Source organism: Ursus americanus, chromosome 3, assembly GCF_024610735.1.
Source record: "Ursus americanus isolate L20-20 chromosome 3, mUrsAme1.1.p, whole genome shotgun sequence".
NCBI classification, from domain to species: domain Eukaryota; kingdom Metazoa; phylum Chordata; class Mammalia; order Carnivora; family Ursidae; genus Ursus; species Ursus americanus.
The window spans coordinates 86,167,107-86,186,244 of record NC_142129.1 but is presented as its reverse complement, the minus strand read 5'-3'; positions in this window follow the sequence as shown (position 1 = coordinate 86,186,244).

Below are 19,138 nucleotides of genomic sequence, written 5' to 3'. Positions count from 1 at the left end.
GTTACTAATACATGTTTTGAGCAAAGCAGGTAATTAGTTCAGTATGGATCAGCATTGCTCAAGAACACAGAGGAGAATTTTTCTTCCCCTGTCCCAGTCCTGTCAGTCCTTTGTCAGCAAAGCTCAATATCCCCAACCCCCCCACCCTTGAATGCTCTCGCCGCCATCTTGCTCTAATGAAAACCCAGCTCTTCACTGAAAACACTACCTTGCTATTCTCCTGCATCCCTGTCACATGGTGGCTGTGTTTTTTTCCCCCACAGTTTTGTGCTAGTGGACCTGGAGATGGCATGCATTTTCTTTCTGCTCCTCCTTGTCACTTCTGCATCATTCTCTTTTCTCCCTAAAGATGTCTTGTATCAAAACTCAGGTAGTCAGGTCATGCCACCTCTTCCTCTCACTTCACTGACATCTGTTGTCTCCAGGTGGTTCCTTGGTGCTCTGGCCTCACCGTTGTGGTCCAATTCCAGTCTGGGATCTTGGCAATTTTAATCTACAGGTAGATTGTCCCTCCATTCCCCTGGTGTCTCAGTTCTCTGTCTACCTCTCCTCTCATAGTGTGGTCTGTCACCTTTTGTCACTTCCAAGGTCATACCAGACCCTGTCATTACCCCTTGTGTATGCTATCTGTGATTGTGATGCCTGGGTCCCACTCCCCCACCCCCACTCCAGTGCACTCCCACTAGCACCCTATTTCTAGGGCTGCATCCATCCTTTCCTTGCTCAGGCCACTACCCCAGAGTCAGCCTCCCTCCCCTCACAGCTCACAGGACTTGTGCTGACTCTCCCTTCAGAGTGTGTCTAGAGTTCAATGCCTTCTCACCATGCCCACTGTGTCCACCTGGCCCCCACCAGCATCACGCCATGATGGCCTCAGTCTCTGACTAGCCTCTCATCTCTGCAGTCTGTTTCCAGGGCAGCAGCCAGAATGATCTGTGTGACACTTCAGCCAGATCCATCCCTCCTCTCCTCAAACACTACAGTGGCTCTCTGCTTCATTTGGAGTAAAAGCCAAAGTCCTACCAGATCTGGGGACCACCATGACTTTCCTGACCACCCCTCCTCCTCTTCCCTGGTTTTCCTTCTCTTCCCAGACTGCTCTTCCTCCCTTCCCTGCCCTCTCCTTAAGTAATGTTATGTCTTCTTTCCTCATCACCTTCAGTCTTTGCTCAGATGTCAGCTTCTCAGTGAGGCCTCTCTGGCCTCCCTGTTTAAAGTTCCAGACCCTGCCCATCATCCTGGCTCTCCCCCATCCTGCTGCGTTTTTCTGTAGCATGTTTTACGTCCTCATATGCTATGTGATGTACTTGTGTATTATGTTTGTTGGCTATTCCGTGTGTCACCCAGTAGAATGCAAGTTCCATGACTTTTTTAAAAAAGATTTCTTTATTTATTTTCGTGTGAAAGAGAGAGAGACAGAGCACAGTGGGGAGGGGCAAAAGTAGAGGGAGAGAGAAACTCAAGCAGACTGTGATGAGCATGGAGCCCAATGCGGGGCTTGATCTCACGACCCTGAGATCATGATCTGAGCCAAAGCCAAGAGTTGGAAGCTTAACCAACTGTGTAACCCAGGCGCCCCAACAAGTTCGATGATGTTTATTGGTGCTTCTTTTCTTCCTTGAGCCTAGAACACTGTCAACACCTAATATGTGCTCAACAAATATTTGGTGAATGAATGGAGGGATACCCAGAACTTGGCAATAACAGAGAATGGGCTGGCCAAAGGAGGATGGTGGATGTGACCTAGAGTGCTGTGAAGGAAGTTATCTAATCAATACCAGAAACACTCTGCAGTTTTATCTAGATGCCACTTGAAAGCCGTGGCATAAAGTTGATATGTGATTTGATTAAGTAATTAAATTGGCTTATTCCTAAGCACAATTCAGTGAGTACTCCTTTGTTGCTTTTAGAAAGTACTGGGTGATAGACACGACCTCTTCCCCAATGAAACCCTGTTTTGGAGAGCAACTGGGTGGGGGGCATTAATGTGAAGAAGCTACAGGGCGGGCAGGCCTGGTTATTTCACTCTATGGGCCCAATCAGGGTCTGTGCAAGTCGGGGTCTGTCTGCGTCTAAAGGTGCTTTTAAAAAAATAGCTTTATAAACACACATGCCCTTATCCCTTGATAGTGTTGGGGTAGACTGGAGTTGCTGTGGTGACAGGTTTCACTGATGATGTTCCAGTGTCCCTGCTTGCTTGGTAACTGATCACTGTCCCACAGAATAATAGGCCACAATTTAGGGTGAGAGGGAAGTAAACACTTCTTGTTCATTTAGTTGTTGTAGGAACACTTCTTGGGAAGAGTGAGCTGTTAGAAAAAAAGCATTGCTGATTTTTATATTTACAGATCGTTATCTACATATATGTGTATTATTTGAAGTTCTGTAAAAGCCCACATTGGAGCCAGGCAACATCTAAAACATGGACATTGGCACCAGCACTAAAGAGGGGTGTGACCCTCAAACTACGCACTTGTATCCCTGTGGGTTGTTGACTCCAACTTGTAGAAGGTCGCTTTCGTGTGTATGTGTGTGTGTTGCTTGGTTTTCACTCTAATTAGGTACACCTTTTAGTTTGGTTTCTAGTGCTAGTGAATTTTTTCTTTTATCTGGGTTATCCTCAGCCCCTACAAAGATGGACAAGTGAACTTACTTCAGTGTATTAGATGTGTGAAGTGACCAGGTTTGCCCAAGGTCAGGAAACAACAATGGAAAGATGAAGTCACGAATGATGGGAAGATTGGCAGGACAGACATGGAGCGAACCAATTGTTGAAAAGCAGGTAATTCTTTTACAGAATTGGCTGTTTCATAGAGATTTTGAATTTTAGCATTTTACATTTACGTTTGTCATCCAATTACCACACCCACTTGGACCACATGGATGGACTTACAGGAACCACTCTGTCCTTCCAGGTTCTCTGTGTCAGGCTTTTCTGACCCCACTAAATTTGGAATCCCAGGAATTTTCTTGGATTTTTACCCAACCCTGGGGCAACCCCTCAGGGCTGCACAGGAGGGAAGGGAGGACAAGATGGTAAAAAAGGAGTGATAGGGTCAGTTTAGTGCAACAAAGTGAGGAAAGAGGAAATAGGGGAAAACGGACCGCACGGGGGCAACATGGGCTGCGACTATAATAAAGTCAATAAATTGTTTTCTGTAGCTGTTGGAAATACATTCTAGAAACATGCTTACTCTTTTTTGTAAATGAACAGACTGCTTTGAAGGTGGTTTATTGTATATATAGTTTCTGATGTGTTGTACATACGTAAAAGTCCATCTCAATACTTTCTGGGCACACATCGAACTCAGATGTCTACAATTCTTCAGAAACAGCTAGGAGAATAAAAAGGGGAACTCTCAGCATGGCTGTGATTCATTTCCCTGCCCAGTGATTCACTACTCTGTTGCAAATGGCGGACACATGGCTGGGGTGGAATAACTTGTTTTGAGGACTCACGAGCTGATTCAACACTGTGTGTCTTGATGTTTTGACACCACTTGAGTCAAAGCTTTGAGGCATTTTGACATCACAAAGCAGCAGAGAGGTGAGGGATCAAGGGATGAAAACAGTGAACGTGTGTAAGAGCTTGGTATCTAAAAGCACCCATTTCTTGCATTACATCAGGAAGCAAGGTTAGGCAGCCATTGATAAATGGGTGATGAAAGCAAAACTGCTTTCCGCTTTTAAACAGAAAGATCCAACCACCTGTTCTTATATGACTTTCTTTTAACTGAAATATTTACAGTGAATAAAGAGAGGCAGCAAAGGAAACATTCTTGGGCTCCCCTAGCCAGCCAGAATCCCTCCCCCACAAAATTTGTCACTGATACCTTGTGAAAATTCACCCAAAGAAACACCTATATATTACTCTGTACTTAGAAAACCTTATATCAAATACACAAATACACAAGTTATATAGTCATTGGCTACTTAAATTATTTTAAGGTGATACAACCTTCTGACTACTTAATTTTTATTTGTATTTATGGTAGCAAATCAAAATGTGGAAAAAAATGAACTCTACTAGGTCATGACATTATGAAAATTTTCCTTAGAAAGATGTCCTAATTTGAGTACCCAATTGAATACTGAAACTTGAATATTCTTGTTGGTAAAGAATTAGATGTAATGAGTGAGATGTACACTTTCCCTATTTTTGGTTTGTTTTTCTTTTAAGAAACTGAAAGTCCAAGGTTAGTAACATATACTTAACTACAGAGATTTTGGGGGGAGGTGTTTTTTGTTTGTTTTTGTTTTTGTTTTTTTGCAAACCGATACTGTTTTATTGTCAACAGACCCTGCCCTGTGGAGTAGGGGCCCACTCTGCTCCCAGAGGGACTATGGACAATGGCTGTGTGGGGTCCATCAGGGAGTTAGGTCAACGCAGTGAGAAGAGCTCCAGCCACCACTGGGGCCTGGGTGTCAGGGACAAAGTCTGGGGGCTGCTGGGGGGCATGAGATCCCCCAGGAGCCTGAGGAGTTGGGTCTCAGCTCCCCTTGGCTTCTCTGCAGGAGATCCATTGAGGGCTGTGAACTCAGGCCCACTGAACCAGGTGGTGGGGCAGCCAGGGGATGGGGTGGAGAAAGACAGGGGGCTTTATTTTCATCTAGGTCATTTTAGTTCAGCCTACCACACAATTTCATGTCATTACCCAGCAGTTACTCTCACTAGAAACCTACCCATTTGCTTGGTAGTGAGTGTGAAGGGGCTGAGGGAAATGGAGACCTTTGAGAAGCTACCAGCTGAGAGCCAATAGATAGACTCGAGATACATCTATATATTTCTCGGATTGGAACTGTGGCTGACTATTTATGGGTGCCAAAATACGAAGTCTGGCGTTAAATCCCCCATGAGTCTCTAGTGTGACAGCATATTTTAACATTGCTGAATATGGGTGAGGCGGGGAGGAGGGAAGAAGCAGCATATTGCTGAACCAAAATAGTAGTACAGTCAAAAGTTACAGAGTTATATTCTCTTTAAAAATGTTATCTCAAATTGTACTAATAAAAAAAATTGCTTGGCTAAGTTTATTAGATTAAAAGTATGGCTGAAATCAAGCTAACCATACATGCGAGCTTCCTGCTGACGTGACCCGGCTATCAAACATTACAGATCAAGAGGATTAGAAGCTACACCGGGCCATGGGCTGTGGCAGAGGGGAGGGCCATCACAAGTAAATCAAGGTTCCTGATAGGCAATGACTTAGAGATGTTGCAGGTTGGGAGAACCATTAGGGATCCGTGTAGTTGAAGCCCTTTATCAATTTTAGAAACCAAGAAGTTGAGGTGCAAAGCGTTTACTTGATTCACCCGAGGTCACATGGCTCAGTGCAGAGCCAGGCTAGAATAGGACCCTGGGTTTCCAGCAGAGAGCTTCATTTGCAAGGGAAGACCTGGAATTTTGGTGCTGGCCTGGACTTTCCAGGACTGCCTTTTCAAATTCGCATTTAAACACTGCTCTTATAAACTAGCTTCTAATGAATTTCCACGGAACCATGTAGAAGGAGATCCAAGTCCCGTGACTAAACGTCTGACAAAGTGGTATTGAATGACTGAAAGCCTTAAATAAATATTGACTTCCAGTCTTTTTAGAGTTGTAACTCCCTATCAGTTTTTTTTTCTTGAATGTGTTTCTTATACGTATCATATTTGTGTTTTAAAGAGAATAAAAATTAATTTTTGTTTTGTTTATTTGATTTTAGAAAACTTTGGCAAGATCTGCTGAGATAAGTGGTAGCTGGGAAAACAGTGATGATATAGGAAGATTACCAGATGCCTGCAGGAACTGACTTTCCATCCTGCCTGGCCACACATTAGCTGGGGAATTACTTCCATTTTCCGGTCAATAAAACAGGGATATTGATGCCCGCTCTACCTCTGAGAAACACTCTAAGAATAGATGAAACAAAATAAGGGAAGTGCTCCAAGGGTTTCATACGTTCCTAATAGAATTAAAAATAAGTGAATTCGGCTTTAGACTACAACTTCTTTAATTTGGAATGCCGATGGCTTCAAAGCTTTCTTATAGCTTTAAGAGTCGATGATTCTCGGGAATCCCTTTTCACACCATTTAAACTTTAAGACACTTGCTTTGTTCAATCTTAGAGTTAGAAGACTCTGAAAAGTCACCTAGTAATATTTCTTCCCAGTTCATGCGAAAGCTTCAAGTATGTTTTTTCATAAGAATGTATGCATTCTTTTTTTTTTTTAGGAGATGCATGTCTAGAATATGACAATAAGAGTATAGTATGTCTTGCTCAAAAGGGAATTGAAAGGATGGGATAGGAAGACTACATACATTATTGACACAGTTTTCCTATCCTATCTTTTCAATGAAATATTCCTTTTGAGAAGGCCTATGCTCTTTTATTGCTGTATTCTGGGCATGTGTCTCATCAATGAATCTTGATGATTCTGTGACACTATTTACCTCTCCTTATCTAAAAATCTTAAATATATACATGCTGTGTGCGTGGACATATAGATGTTTGAGTTCTAAGGTTTCTTCCTGACCTACTTCTATGAGAAGGTTTCTCTTCCATGGGATCTTTGCAGCCTTTCACTGTGTCTAGTTTTAAGTAATTAATGCCTGATTTGTTTTTCTGAGACTTAATTTTCTCTTCATTCCTGTACTGGGTTGGTCTCTCCACACTCCTTCCAACCCCCACGATTCGAACATAGCCTTCTTCAAATTTTCTTCTGGTAGATTTTTCATTTTCATGCAATTTGGTTGTCAGACAGACATTACCCTTAAAATATCATTCCGTGATTAAAAAAAACAACAAAAGACTTTTCTTTTTTCCTCACAGCCTAGAAAACAAGATTTAAGTAGGACATCATGTTTTTTGCCTTCTTAAATATGAGGGGTTGCCATGTGGCAAAAGAATGAGATTCACTTTACATAGAGTCATAGGTGACAAGTACAGAGGCAGATGTTGTTGCCATCGTCGTCGTCGTCATCATCATCATCATCATACTTTTTAATGATCGGAGCTGCCCAAAAACAGAGTGGCATGCTTTGCAGGGTTGTCAGCGCTATTTCTGGAAAAGTTGAAGGAGAGTGTCTTAGGTCATGTTCTCTAGAAGCAGAGCCTCAAATGGGGATTTTTGTGTGAGTGATTCATTAACAGAGTACTCTCAGAAGAAACTTGTAGAGAAGGGAAGCAGGGGAGGTAGCTGGGCAAAGATGAAGGTTCGGCTAAAGTCTAACCTCAACCTGACCCCACAGAGTTCTGGAGCATGAGTGGTATCACAGAGTTGTCCTGCCTTGAGACAAGGGAGGTGGGTCTTTTGTGCCTCCACATCTGTCCATTATTGCCTATAGGATGCCCGTGTGTGTGTGTGTGGTGAGGCATAACCTTAATAGGATTTCCAGACAAGGCAACTCTGTTGGAGGCAATTCTCAGGTGAGGGGTTCATCTGTGAGCTGGTTGCAGCCAATATAGCAGTTGAAGGACCAAATTATTGGCCAGGTGAATGGGATCTGGGTAGGACACCAATAGCACCTACTACAAAAGGATGACTGGTCATATTCCAGAATAGAAATGAAATAAAGAATCAAGACACCTGACATCTAGCTTTAGTTTTGCTACTGATAATTTTCTGATATTCCATTTCTAACAGTCTATAAAATAAAAGTATTAATGGAAGTCCCTTTATCTCTAAAAGTAGTCCATGGTGGCATTTTGTAGGGGAGTAGGTCTTGGCATATGGGTTGAAGACCCTTAGGGATGGGGTTAGTGAGAGGAAAAAGACACTGGTTACTGCAGTGAGTCTGCGAGATCATATACACCCAAAGTACTATAGTCACTTCAATAATGTGAATTATTTACTATTTTTCAAATATATGTAATAAGTAAAATAGGTTTTAATTTTAAAAGCATTATGGAATTCAGACTGGTTGTTTTGTGTTATGTGTTTTCTCAATCATTTCATTCTAAAGGGATGACTTTTGTTCTGGGGGTAGTGTGGAGAGTCCTCTAAAGTTATACTGACAAAAAAGGAATGCACATACAGCATTAAATGGGATGTTGAAGTAGATAAGCTGTAAGAATTCATGTGAATTTGTTCACCTTCTCTGGATTTCACCACTTTAGGCTGTGATTTCCTTCATGATAATTTTCAGGCATGCATGGTTCATTTAGGCATATGACTATGCAGCAATTAATAATGGGGCTAAATTAAAATGAATTAAATTCCCTTCTCTGGAGTGTGCACTAGCATTTGAGAGCTGGAGAACTTGATACATTTACATTTTACTGATGGGGAAACTAAGACCCAAAGTCATTCTGAGAAGACTTCCAATAATGTTCCCTGACTTCCCAGTTCAATTATTATCTCCATTTCATCACGAAGGCAAATAATAATTCAGATTGGGAACAATTAAAGATAATTGGTCAGAACCATATGTTCTCAGTCAAAAGTAGAATTAGCTGGGACACCTGGGTGGCTCAGTCGGTTAGGGGTCTGCCTTTGGCTCAGGTTATGATCTCAGGGTCCTGGGATGGAGCTCCATGTGGACCACCCTGTTCAGCAGGGAGTCTGCTTCTCCCCCTGCCTCTGTCCTTCCCCCCTGCTCATGCTCTCTCTCTCTCTCTCAAATAAATAAATAAATCTTTTTTAAAAAAGTAGAATTAGCTGATGACATATGGAACCTTGAATTTTAGGAAACATATTTTGTATGGATCCCTGATACCCATTTCCATAGTATGATTACCATACTGTGGTTGTCTCTCTCTCTCTGTTTTTAGATTTCTGTTTCAAATTGATTCCTTCTTGCCTTCCATCTGATTTCAGCAAATTCATTTCCCATCATTTTCCAGCAAAGATATATAACAGGTACTTTCATTTTAAACTCTTCTCAAATAAAGATAATTTCCCCCTCAGGCTGTTACAACATTCAAGAGCAAAATAAATATCGTAGTATGCTGAGGCTGGTTATTTCTATAATAACCATGTGAATCCAAAGCCATGGAAATAATGCCAATATTTTTATTCTCACACTCTTTGTGGCTCAAGTGATCACATGTGGTTAACAGCTGGGCTTGTAACGTTGTGAGCCCTGAGACAGAGAATAGCAAAAGGAGAACAGTACACTGCCGCCATCATGTTCCTTATTCCCTTCCAAATCAAGCTATGGTTCTCTTTTGAAACTCTCTTGTGAAGAGGGAGAAAATACTCTTCCCTAATACCCCTCAGTGTGAGATAAAATATCAGAGGTGAGTCTATAGATCTTGGTTTTGCTGAGAGCTTGATTCATAGAGTTGTGTGGGGAGACAATTCTTCATAGGTCTTGCTGCAGACTGAAAGCTTGTGCCACCCTGGCCCAATCATATGTTTAAACCTTATCGCCATTGTAATGATATGTGCAGGTGGGCGTTTAGGAGGCGATTAGGTCATGAGGATGGAGCCATTTTGAGTGTAATTAGTTTCCTCATACAAGAGACCGCAGAGACCTCCCTCACCCCTTCTGCCAGAAAAGAACACAGTGAAAAGATGACCATCAGTGAACCAGGAACTGGACCTTTACCAGACACTGAATCTGTTGGCACCTTGATTTTCAACTTCCCAGCCTCCTGAACTGCGAGAAATAAATGTTTGTTGCTTAAGCCAACCAGTATATGCTATTTTTGCTACAGCAGCCTGAACTGACTAAGACAGGTCTCTAACATTTCTGCACATTTTGCACGTAGAGGCACTGTCTGTCTTTGTTCTGGATTATCTCCCTCCCCCACCCATGGGATTTGCATTTATGTCTCTTCTTTAATTTCTGTTTTTTAAAAAAAATCAAGGGATAGTTGACATATCACATTGTATTAGTTTTAGGTGTATGACATTTTGTGGATTATCTTTTCAAGGATATTTGTACAGCGAACAGCATTAGAAGAATAAGATAATGTCTCCCTATGGAGCAGAGGGCAGATTTATTTACTGCCTCATATAATAAAGAAGATTTCTCCTTGGAGGAAAAAATCAGACAGGTTTGCTTACAGCTCATTAGAAAAGATCAGGGTTCCTTAAACTTGGAATTCTCAGCTGTAATGCAAATCTGAGTGTGCAGCACCCGCCTAGGCTGCTCTGCGGGATTGGGGGGCAGGGGAACTGACATGAACATGAAATTCATGCTGCCTTCTATGCTCTGAGTGATAGAGTTCTTTGTCTCTGACTTAGAAGTCTTGTCCCGTCTTCCAGCCTCCATGAAATAGTAATAGCTAATTTGTTAGTTTGCACGTAGAATATAATATCACTTTTCACAGATCTTGGCAGGTTGACTATTTACCATGAAGGAATCACTTCCCCAGGGTAATTGGCTGTGCTCGCAGAATGAAACACAGTCTTGGTTTCCAGAGAAATAAAATCAGGAAATTTGATCTCTTTGACCATAGTCTCTTTGACTAAAATTTATTGTTAAAGTTTTTGTGAACTTCTTGTATTTTGGAGACATTATTGACTAACAACTGAAAACAGGTCAACAGAGAGATTGGTCAGTCTTGGGCATTTATTGGGGCTTTTCTTATATCTCTTAACGTCAGAGCTGTAGGCAGCCATCTTTTCTACCTTCTTTGGAGAGAGGAACTGCATCCCAATCCCATTTGCTATTTTGTGCCTCAGGAGGGCTGAGTGCAACCAGGAACTATATTTCCATCAATGCTTCGGAGAGATGGTATAGCCCACAGCTCAGAGGTCCATCAGGACCGATCCCAGAACTCACCCTCCCTGGGCAGGGGACTGCTAACTCCAGCTGACCTAGAACATTGCCCTCCAAACTTGTTTTCAACTCCACCTCCTACACCAGGGCTGCTTGCTTTCTGTCATAAAAGAGCACAAGAGGAGAGGGGAGTGATTCAGGATGGGTTTGGGGTGTCCCATGGGTCACTGATTACTCAAGGCAAGGAACAAAGGAGTTAAACTGAAGCTACCTTAATAGAATTCGGTAATTAAATTGTTAAAATATGTTCTGGGATTTTGGGGTGAGGAATCACCCTCAAAAACCAGACATCAGGAAATGCCAATCTGTACACCATTTACTCTGTATGGCCTTGATTAAGCAATCTGCAGAAACTGTCTAACTGCGATCTGAACAATTAGGGAAATTCTCTCTTGAGTTCATATTTAATGTATGGAATCGTCATTATAGGTCCTGGGAGATTTTCTTTGTTAGCTATATTATTGTGTTTGGCCTCATTGGCTTGAAATATTTGTGACTCTCCTGCTTTTAGGATACCCCAACTTGGCCCCTAGCTCACTAGTCCAATATTAACATACCCCCAGAATTCCCTCGTGAGATCCAAAAGTTTATAGAAGGCTTTTAATATCTAAAGCTAACTTTATATGTGTAGCTCCTGCTTTTTGCTAGAATATAATCTTGGAAACCGAAATAAAGTGGATGGTCAAAAAGCAGACTGTACTTTTCCATAGAAACATTATATATGAGATTTATGTTCATGAGCCAGCATATATAGATTCAATTAATAATTTATCATGAAAACAATGATGTAACCATTATAAGTTCTGTGATTATTTTGAATATGAAACTTACATTATACATTTTATACCATGTGCATAAAGTGATCATCCCTAATGAGGGTACAGGAATGTAATCATTAATATATAATATTATATGTACTACGACTTGGAAATAGCATAAACCAGCAAAAATAGTCATGCATTAAACATGTAGCTCACAGTTGAATTTGCCTTCTTAAGTAGTATAGGAAAGCTTTTGGGGATAATATGGTTGAACCATATGTCATTTACAGAAGCATTTTAATTGTTCTTGAAGCTGTAGCCAATATAAGGGGAAAAAAGGTATAATAAATGACACATAATTATTGGAAAGATAAAATTATTATTTACAGTGCATACAATTGTCTGTCTAGAAAGCAGAAAAGAGGAACACACAAACTAATAAAAGTGTCAGTAGAGGTCAGATAGACTATAAATACTAAAAAATTAATTTCTATCTCTATTAACAACTAAGCAGTATAATGAAAAATAAGCTAGATAAGAAAAAATATATAGAATACTTAGGAACAAATTTAATAAGGATTGTGCAGGGCTTATATGACAACACTATGAATTTTATTGAAGGAAATAAAAAAGACCTAATCAAAGGAAAAAAAAAAAACAACCTGGACGGAAAGTATCCGTAGAGTCAATGGCTTAATTTAGTGGAAATTATAATAATAAATGCAATCTCATAAGAATCCTAATGGATTTTTTGTAAGTTGAAGAAAATTATTTTAAAAATCTACCTGGGAAGAATATGCATATAAGATTAGCTAGGAATTTTTGAAGAAGAATTATGAGGGGAAACTAAACCCTACCAGATATTAAAATATATTTTAGAGCCTTGAAAATGAGAACTGAGGTATAGAACTAGAAGGATCCATAAAATTAAACAGATAGCCCAGAGATGGGTGAATGTATTTTGATTACATAACCTCTGTGTGTCTTACTTTCATTGTCCGTAAAACGGGGATAACTACCATGCCTACATCAGAGGCTTATTATGAGGCATTTGATACAACAAGTTTTTAGAACAATGCCTGGCACTCAGTAAGTACTATGGAATAATTTGGTATATTGTTAACAGTGATAACTTTACCAACCCAAACTGATTTTGTTTAAAATTGGATTCTATTTCAAAATTGGATTCTATTTCCTAGAATATTTATTTATTATGGTTCTTGTTTTTTATGCCATGTTCTGCCAAGAAATTCCCTGTTTTCTATGAAAACCTGCTCTTGATAACTGTGATTTAGTCAACTATGGTAATTCACAGAAATACAAATACTGTATTATAGATACCATGGCTGGTGAGAGACTGTTTCATATTAGATTATTTAGTAAATGGTGCTGGGATAACTGGATAATGATTTCAATAAAAACAAAGTTAAACATCTTCCTCACATATGATACCAAAGTAAATTCCAGATAAATTTAAAGATTGAAATATAAAAAACAAAACAATATAAAAATCTAAGAGAAAATAATAGACTTCTTAAACTCTTTAATGTTTATAAAAATGGATACTCTGGCACTTTTAATTGACCACATAATTGTGCATTTGTTTCTGGGCTCTCTATTCTGTTCTGTTGATTTACGTGTCTACTTTTGTGCCAGTACCATACTGTTTTGATTTCTACAGCTTTGCAGTATAACTTGAAATCTGGAATGAGATGCCTCCATTTTTGTTTTTCTTTTTCAAGATTGCTTTGGCTATTCAGGGTCTTTTGTGGTTCTATACAAATTTTAGGATTATTTGTTCTAGTTCTGTAAAAAATACTGTTGGTATTTTGATAGGCATTGCATTAAACATGTAGATTGCTTTGGGTAATATAGACATTTTAACAATATTTGTTCTTCCAATCCATGAGCATGGAATATCCTTCCATTTATTTATCTCATCTTCAATTTCTTTCATCAATGTATCGTAGTTTTAGAGTAGGCCTTGGTTAAGTTTATTCCTAGGTATCTTATTATTTTGGGCAATTGTAAATGGGATTGTTCTTATTTTCTTCTGCTGCTGCTTCATTATTAGTGTGTAGAAATGCAACAGATTTCTGTACATTGATTTTGCATCCCACAACCTTACTGAATTCATATCAGTTCTAGTAATTTTTTGGTGCAGTCTTTTGGGTTTTCTATATATAGTTTCATATCATCTGCAAACAGTGAAAGTTTTACCTCTTCCTTACCAACTTGGATGCCTTTTATTCCTTTTTCTTTGTCAAATGTTTTTTCTGCATCTACTGAAATGATCATATGGGTTTTTTTTATCCTTTCTCTTATTGATGTGTTGTATCACATTGATTGATTTGTGAATATTGAACCATCCTTGCATCCCAGGAATAAACCCCACTTGATTGTGGTGAATGATTTTTTAATGTATTGTTAAATTTGATTTGCTAATATTTTGTTGAGGATTTGCATTGATGGTCAGCAGAGATACTGGCCTGTAATTCTCTTTTTTAGTGGTGTATTTATCTGGTTTTGAGATCAGAGTAATGCCAACCTTGTAGAATGAATTTGGAAGTTATCCTTCCTTTTGGATTTTTTGGAATAGATTGAGAAGAATAGGTATTAACTCTTCTTTAAATGTTTGAAAGAATTTGCTTGTGAAGCCGTCTGGTCCTGGACTTGTTTGTTATGAGTTTTTTGATTCAATTTCATTGGTGGTAATTGTTCTGTTCAAATTTTCTATTTATCCCTGTTTCAGTTTTGGTGGTTTATATGTTTCTAGGAATTTATCCATTTCTTTTAGGTTGTCTAATTTTGTTGGCATGTAATTTTTCATAATATTCTTCTACAATCCATTGTATTTCTGTGATGTCAGTTGTTACGTCTCCTCCTTCATTTCTGATTTTGAGTCCTCTCTCTCTCTCTCTCTCCTTTTGATGAGTCTGGCTAGAGGTTTATCAATTTTGTTTATCTTTTCAAAGAATTAGCTCTTGGTTTCATTGATCAGTTCTACTGCTTATTTAGTTTCTATTTTGTTTATTTCTGCTCTAATCTTTATTATTGCCTTCCTTCTACTGGTTTTGGGTTTTGTTGGTTCTTCTTGTCCTAGCGCCTTTAGGTGTTAAGGTAAGGTTGTTTATTTGAGATTTTTCTTGCTTCTTGAGGTAGAGCTGTATTGCTATAAAATTCCCTCTTAGAACAGCTTTTGCTGCATCCCTAAGATTTTGGACCATAGTGTTTTCATTTTCATTTGTCTCTGTGTATTTTTTTTATTTCCTCTTTGATTTCTTGATTGACCCACTCATCGTTTAGTAGCATATTATTTAATCTCCATGTATTTGTGCACTTTTCAGATTTTTTTCTTGCGGTTGATTTCTAGTTTCATGGTGTTGTGGTCAGAAAAGATGCATGGTATGACTTTGATTTTTTTACTTTGTTGAGACTTGTTTTGTGGGCTATGTGATCTATTCTGGAGAATGTTCCATGTGCACTTGAAAAGAATGTATATTCTATTGTTTTAGGATGAAATGTTCTGAATATATCTGTTAAATCCATCTGGTCCAATGTGTCATTCACAGCCACTGTTTCCTTGTTTATTTTCCATTTGGATGATCTGTCCATTGGTGTAGGTGGAGTGTTAGAGTCCCCTATTATTATTGCATTACTATTGATTATTCCTTTGTGTTTGCTATTAACTGTTTTATGTATTTGGGTCACCCCATATTGGATGCATAAATATTTTCAACTGGTATATCTTCTTGTTGGATTATCCCCTTTATGATTATATAGTGTCCTTCTTTGTGTCTTTTTACAGTGTTTGTTTTCAAATCTATTTTGTCCAATGTAAGTATTCCTACCCCAGATTTCTTTTCACATCTGTTTGCATGATAAATGCTTCCCCATCCCTTCACTTTCAATCTGCATGTGTCTTTAGAATGGAAAGGAGTCTCTTGTAGGCATATAGATGGGTCTTTTTTTTTAAATCTATTTCATCACCCTATGTCTTTTGATTAGACATTTATACTCAAAGTAATTTTTGACAGATGTGTACTTATTGCCATTTTGTTACTTGTTTTATGGTTGTTTTTGTAGTTCTTCTCTGTTCCTTTCTTCCCTTGTTCTCTTCTCTCACAATAAGTTGACTTTGTTTAGTGATATACTTGGGTTTCCTTCTCTTTATTTTTTGCACATCTCTTGCTGCCTTTTGATTTGTCGTTACCATTAGGTGTGTATATAACTTCTGCATGTAGAAGTCTATATTAAGTTGATGGTTGCTTAAGTTTGAACACATTAACTCCTCTCCCCCTCCCCCATGTTTTAGGTATATGGTGTCATACTTTATATCCTTTTATTTTGTGATTCCTTTGACTGATTTTTATAGATATACTTATTTTTACTGCTTTTGTGTTTCCTACTTTTCTTAGTTTTACTTATGGTCTTTCCTTTCCATGCAAAAATCCCCTTTATTTTTCTAATAGGTCTTCAACTTTTGTCTGTGTGGGAAACTCTTTATCTCTCCTTCTATTCTGATTATAGCTTTGCTGGATAGAGTATTCTTGGGTGCATATTTTTCCCTTCAGCACTTTGAATGTACCATGCCACTTTTTGCTGACCTACAAAGTTTCTGCTGAAAAACCTGCTGATAGCCTTATGGAGTTTCCCTTGTACATACCCATTTTCTTTTCTCTTGCTGCTCTTATAATTCACTCTTTATCACTACTTTTTGCCATTTGAATTACTATGTGTCTTGGTGTGGGCCTCTTGGATTAATTTTTTGGAGGGATCTCTGTGTCTCCTGGATTTCTGTTTTATTCCACAGATTCAGGAAGTTTTCAGCCATTGTTTTTTCAAATAAATTTTGTGCCCCCTTTCCTCTCTTTCCCCCTTCTGAAATCCCTATAATGTGAATATTATTAAGCCTGATGGTGTCACTAAGTTTCCTAAGTCTATTCCCTTTTGCATTTTTTTTTCCTATCACCTGCTCAGCTAGAATTACTTTCCATTACTCTGTCCTCCAGGTCACTGACTCATTCTTCTGCTTCCTCTAGTGTGCTATTTATTCCATCTAGCATATTTTTAACTTCATTTATTGTGTTCTTCATCTCTGATTGGTTTTTAAAAATAATTTAAAAAATAACTAACAAGCAAAATCCTTCCAAGATTGTAATGCTGAGCAATACAGAGTATGGTTCTATAAAAGACCAGTAAAATAGACAAACCATGACAAGTCTGATGAAGAAAAGGAAGAGAGAAATAACTAATAAATATTATGAATGACAAAAGACAACCATAAATGCAGAGGAATGTTTTTATGATTGTAAGAGATTATCTAATACATTGTGTGGCAACCAATATGAATATTTAAACAAAATGAGATGCTTTTCTAGCAAAAATTGGATAATCAAAATCTACTGAAGAACTAAAAAGTGGAATAGTTCAAGAACATAAAAGAAATTGGAAATACAGTTACAGATAGTTTAATTGTGAAACTCTTCCATTCCTATAAGAAAAAATTCTTATACTATGGAAACTCTTCCAGATTATACAAAATGTAGAGAAGCTTTCTAACTCATTCCGTCCTACCATAGTCTCAATAGCAAAACCATGTAATAAATAGCACAAAAAGACTATAATCTAGTCTCATTTATGAAATAAAAATCAGAAAACAGAATCCAGCAGAATATTAAAAGACTAATAAATCATGATATAATAGGATTAATCACATTGTACATGGAAGGTTCACTATCAGTATATGAATATAATAATAGATTAAAGGAAAAAGAATATCATTATCTGAATAGATGCTCAAAAAAGCATTTGGAAAAAAACAACAAAAATAACCATCGGTAAGCCACGAATGTAAGGAAAATTCCTCAACCTGGTAAATGCTGTCTACTGGAAAAGTGCAGTGAAATCAATCTTAACTGTGAAGCCCTTGCTCATTTCCACTAGAGTCACAGCAAGCTTACTGTCTCTGCTTCTAATTAACATTATTTTGGGGCTCTTAGCGTCATAAGACATAAACAGAAGAGGAATCAATCTTGGAAAGAAAGAGTCAAATGGTCACTATTTGCAGGTGATATTTTCCTCCCTAAAAAAATTCAAGCGACTCTATGGTAGAACTACTTAAACTGAGAGTTTAAAGTAAAAGAGAAAGGATCAAGATCAAGGTACAAAACTCAGTAATTTCCCTACACATTAACAATAAACAATTAAAAAAATGTGATGGGAGAAAAGATATCACAATAGCATTAAGCCCCGTAAAAGACCTAGAAATAAATTTAATAAATACAAAGGACTTTTATGAAGAGAACTATAAAGCTTTTCTGAACGATATGAAAAACACCTGAATAAATGGAGAGACATACCCAGGCTCCCAGATGGGAAGAACCAATGTTGTATAGTTGTCCAGTATCTCAAATTTAATCTCTAAAATCAGTGTAGTTTCAGTTCCAATCCTGAGGATTCTTTACGAAACTTGCAAAGTGAATTTTGAAGTTCATAAAATGAGCAGATATTGCTAAGAAATTGTTGGGGGAAAATAAGCTTTAGTGGAAGACTTGTTCTATAAAATACTGAGATGAATTATAAAGCAATGCGTACTATTTATCTATTGCTGTGTAACAAAGTGCCCCTAGATTTGACACTGGTTGGCACTGCTTGTTTAAAACAACAAATATTTATTGTCTCAATCAGCTTCTGAGGATCAGGAATCCAGAGTGGCTTAGCTGACTCAGGCTCTATTTTGAAGTTGGGTCAAGATGTGGGCCAGCACTGCAGTCATCAGAAGGGATTGGAGAATCGATTTCCAAGCTCACACTGTTGGCAGGAGGCTTCTGTTCTTTGTCATAGTGGCCTCTGTACAGGGCTGTTTACAGGACATGGCATCTGGTTTTTCCCAGAGCAAGTGATGAGAGAGAGGGAAATCCAAAATGGAAGTGACATGCCATCACTTCTGTTATATGCTATTGATGACACAGACCAACCTTGGTACAACAGTGGGGACTATATGAGATGGTGGATGCCAGGAGGCAGGAATCATTGGGAGCCATCTTAGCAGCTGCCACCACATTGTAGTTAAATAAACAGTGTGGTATTGGCATAGGAAGAGACAAACAGATCAAGAGAACATGAAGATTCAGAAACCAACCTGGGGATTTAGTTTATATTAAAAGGGAAATTTAAATCGGTGAGGAAAGAACTGACCATTCAATACACTGTGTTATGAAAATCACTAACCACTTTTAAAAAGGATCACATTAGACTTACACCTCATACGATACTTCCAAGTAAATTTCAGAAAAGGAGCTAAAAAGCACTTATGTATGTATTTGAAACAAATATAGGAGAATATTTTTAATCAGCTGAAGGTGGGGATGGCCTTTCCAAATAATGTACAAAAATCATAGGTTTTAAAACAACATACTGACATATATGTATTCATTGTAGTAACAACAAACAAACCCCCACAAAGATAATAACCTGTTCACACAAAACATAAACAAGTTTAAAGTGGAAAGCTGTGGAAAAAATAGTTAACATACATTTTATACAAAACATATATTACCCAGATTATAAAAGTAGCTCCATAATCAGTAAGGTATAAGGACAGTATTGTTAGTAAAACCAGCAAAGAATGTAAACAAAACAATCTGTGGAAGAAGAATTATAA